At 38.1% G+C, this 4,332-nt stretch overlaps 1 long non-coding RNA gene across 1 annotated transcript; it reads right to left on the bottom strand.

The window, feature by feature from the left end:
* Positions 1-572: 572 nt before the first annotated feature.
* Positions 573-3,529, bottom strand: LOC307036377. The gene is made up of 3 exons (XR_013807341.1): positions 2,920-3,529; positions 2,161-2,208; positions 573-1,969 (listed from the first exon to the last, which is right to left on the bottom strand). It is a non-coding gene; the product is annotated as an uncharacterized lncRNA (long non-coding RNA).
* Positions 3,530-4,332: the final 803 nt, after the last annotated feature.

The following is a 4,332-nucleotide window of genomic DNA, read 5'->3' as shown; positions in this document are numbered from 1 at the left end:
GTCACGCCAACTTAAGATCGTTTCAACTGACTTGCACTGAAACTGCACTTTGAACACTTTAAATATATTAACATTTTAAACTGTATACCACGTTTATCTAGGCCCGTTTTGTTTAATGTATACCACGTTTATCTAGGCCCTTTTTGTTTTATGTATACATGTCACACTGTGGGAAACGATATTTCGATATTTCTGGATGTATAACACATGTAGAATATTTGACAATAAAGCTGAATTTGACTTTCGCGTGCTTGCATATTTTAACAGAGCTTTTCATTTTAGCCACACTGAATTTAACTAGAAGTCATGGCTGTGTCAATTACCAGTCTGATATCGTTTTACAAAGATGACAAGAAGAGTGTAGATAGAGGAGAGAACCACTACAAGTCAGGACACGTAACAGTGCAGCCTAGATGAAGGTGTGCTTACCGGTGTTGTCAGGGCTAGCATGAGGGACAAGGTTTATTGTGTCGGTGAGTAGTGATAGCAAGAGTACCGTTAACCTTTTAACACCGAGTTAATTTTTTCACATTAATTCCCATCAACAAATCAATTGTATGTGTCACATGAAATCTTTATTAGGCAAGGCAAGGCAAGTTTATTTATATAGCACTTTTCAACACAAGGCAATTCAAAGTGCTTTACAAAAAATGAAAGACATTAAGAAAATGGCATTTCAAATCAGTCATTAAAAAGAAAAGCTAATAAAATAAACATTAAAAGAAAAAATACATGGATAAAAGTTACAGTGCAGTCTAAGATATGAATAGTTCAATTAAAAGCAGCGACAAAAAGAAAAGTCCTCACCCTGGATTTAAAGTAGTAAGTTGCAGCGGACCTGCAGGTTTCTGGGAGTTTGCTCCAGATATTTGGAGCATAATAACTGTACGCTGCTTTACCATGTTTAGTTCTGACTCTGGGGACAGAAAGCTGACCAGTCCCTGAAGACCTGAGAGATCTGGATGGTTCATAATTTAGCAGGAGGTCAGAAATGCATTTTGGTCCTAAACCATTCAGTGCTTTATAAACAGCAGCAGTATTTTGAAATCTATTCTTTGACACACAGGAAGCCAGTGTAAAGACTTCAGAACTGGAGCGATCTGTTCCACTTTCTTAGTGTCAGTGAGGAACCAGTGTAAAGACTTCAGAACAGGAGTGATGTGATCCTCTTTCTTAGTGTTAGTGAGGACTCGAGCAGCGTTGTTCTGAATCAGCTGCAGCTTTCTAATAGATTTTTTAGTGAGACCTGTGAAGACACCATTGCAGTAGTCCAGTCTACTGAAGATAAAAGCATGGACACATTTTTCCAAATCCTGCTGTGACATTAGTCTTTTAATCCTAGATATGTTCTTTAGGTGATAGTAAGCTGATTTAGTAACTGTTTTAATGTGACTGTTGAAACCAATAACAAATGTAACCCGCTGACAAGAGAGCCCACCTCCGAAGATCGTGACTGGCTGAGGGACAGACTCGGGGGCAGGTTCTCAGGAATTTATTGGCTTCTCTCCCCCGAGCCAGAAGAGGAACACTACAGCTTGGAAACACTTACTGTTCCTGAAATTATCAAATCTGTTGGGCATCAGGGACCTGAGGCAATTGTGGCAAGCATGGCATTGTCTGAAGAGCAACAGAGGGCAATTCAGGTGGCTACCACTGGTCAGCGAACCAACCCAAACTGGCATTTGTTCAGGAAAGGAAGGTTGACTGCTAGCAACTTTGGAGCTGTCCTGAGGTCAAAGCGTGTGACTGCTTCCTTTATTGCCAGGGTGCTAGGGCAACAACAGGCCCTTGATGGTGTTTTGTCTGTACAGTGGGGGACTATGAATGAATGTGAGGGCGTCAGGGCATTCACCACTGCAACTCAGATGCAGGTCCATGAGTCAGATTTGTGGCTCTCCCTATCAGGATTGTTGGGGGCATCTCCGGATGGTCAGGTAGGGTCTTCCGCTGTGCTGGAGGTAAAGTGTCCCTACGGAGCCAGGGAAATGACAATGAGTGAAGCATTGCAAATCAAGGGCTTCTGTGTCAGTAAGGAAGGAGAAACATTCAGCCTGCGTGAGGAACATCCTTACTGGCACCAAGTGCAAGGTCAGCTTCACCTCACTGCAAGGAAGAAGAAATAAAAAAATTGTGAATGGTTTTTAATTTACATTTACTCGCCTTTGCAATGTTGTGGTTGTTAGAGTGTTAGGTTTCCTGTCAGCTCATCTGTTGGAAAGATATAAAATATAGTTTCATGGAAGTCACACCGTCACATATACTGTAAGAGCATTAAGACATACAGTACAGGCTAAAACAAAACATCTAAAGATATAACCTTGCACTTTGAAAAGTCTCGTGAACATTTTCACTATTTTGACATTTTTATAGATGAAAATTGAACTAAAGAAATAAATGGTAGATTAATCCATATTGAAAATAGGTGTCAGCTGCTACACTAATTATAATAGTTATATTTCTTAATTAATTAAGATAAGATATTACTGTATTGATCCCAATTTGGGAAATGTTTGTGTTGCAGCAGCATAACAAGAAAAACAAAATATAAGTTATTATATATACAAAAGTATGTGAGGGATGGAATATTAAATTGAATATAAATGTAAAATGTACATGTGATTTTACGTCCAACAGAAGCTATGGAGCAGAGAGTTCTCTGCCAGCCAGAGGTGATTTGTTATTAGTTCAATATGTCAAACTGATTTCCCTGACTACAATCTTTAGTTACATGGTGAAACGTTATGCTGCTTGTACTAATAAGACTTATCATATAAGCCACACAGGTTTTAATAGGATGTATTCATTATCTTTACTTATGTTGCGGTCTTTTCAGCAGTGCCATCTCTATAACAGCGATACAGTCACTACCCATTATTTACATTTCACCGTGACATGGACAAAAATGTAACGTCAGCTTACCTCATGGCACGAATCTAGACTCTCCTTTGGAAAACATTGGCCGGGAAACGATAGAACAAGCACGTTTCATGCGAAGACCTGTGGCTGCAACCCGGAGCAAAGCAACAAACCATTGCGTAGCTAACTAGTAGCGCTAGCTTTAGCTAACGTTAGCCAACGAAACGAACTGCCAAGTAAAATTGGAAAACACTGGTAATTAATTATTCTATAATTTGTAAAACTACGGTGTTAAAAACGACAATTTCAAAAATACAGATTCTAATGGTCAGATATAGATATACAGATACTAAAGATAGGCAGGTACTTGCTTTCAAGCACAACACAGGGGAAAACAAACTTAGCGGGAATGTTTACGTGTTCGGCGTAATGACGTACAACGGTCTCGACAATTTCTGTAGTCCTATTCAGCCATTCGGTAACAACCATCGTTTTTCAGACACGTAAACTCTTCAAAAATCCCCAGTGGGGTCACTGCTGATGTATTTAATGTCGTAGAACAAAACGTCAATTACCTCTTAAATTTGTGTCAACCACAGACCTTATTTCGAGCTATTTTCCAAAACCCTATGGAAAAAATGCATTGCTTTTTGAGGAAGGAACCGGAAGTGCTAAAAATGCTAACTTACTTCCGGGTTTTAAGACGCGTCACTGCGGTTCTCTATACAGCTGGTAAAAAAAAAAGTGTTTGAATGCGTACATTAACAGGTTTATGATATCACTGCCCTGTCTAAGACACGAGTGGATCTGACTTTAATTACATTTGACTCGAGTGTTTCATCAACTTAATGTGTTGCTTAAAATAATAATTCTGCATAGCCTACAGCAGGGTTCCCCAATTATATTTACCAAAGGGCCAATTTTTTTCAAGCATGACAAGCTAAGGGACAAAATGTTATGTGTCACTAAAAGTTGTTTTACACTATGTGCAGATGTTACCTCTATTATAATTGTTGTAGTAGTGGCAGTAGTAATTAAACAAACCCTGTGTTGAGAGTAAAGGAAAAATGCATCCTTGAAACAAAATTAGACCGAGATCAAACATTTATTAACAATAATAATAAATAAATGCTTTAACAAATACAAATGATTTTGCTGTGGTCTGATGGGCATAACAATAAAACAAAAATAAAAAACAACAGAGTGAACTCTGATCAAATAGTCAGACAGGTCCACATCCAATTCAGCAAACACTGTAACACACACACACACTGGGAAAGACAGGAAGACAGAGAGAGAGTCTCAGTTAGTTACTTTTATAATGTCGTACCAAAATACACCACATTATCAGTTTTAACATTTTTAAATATGTGTACCAAATAATATCAGGCTGTAAATAACAAATAGTATTGGGTTTTTTTAACTTTATTTTTAATATATTATTTTAATGTTGTATTCAATTTAACCAGTTTGTGG

Source organism: Notothenia rossii (assembly GCF_949606895.1).
Source record: "Notothenia rossii genome assembly, chromosome: 4".
NCBI lineage: Eukaryota > Metazoa > Chordata > Actinopteri > Perciformes > Nototheniidae > Notothenia > Notothenia rossii.
The sequence above is the reverse complement of the archived record's forward strand: the minus strand, read 5'-3'. Positions and strand labels throughout refer to the sequence as shown.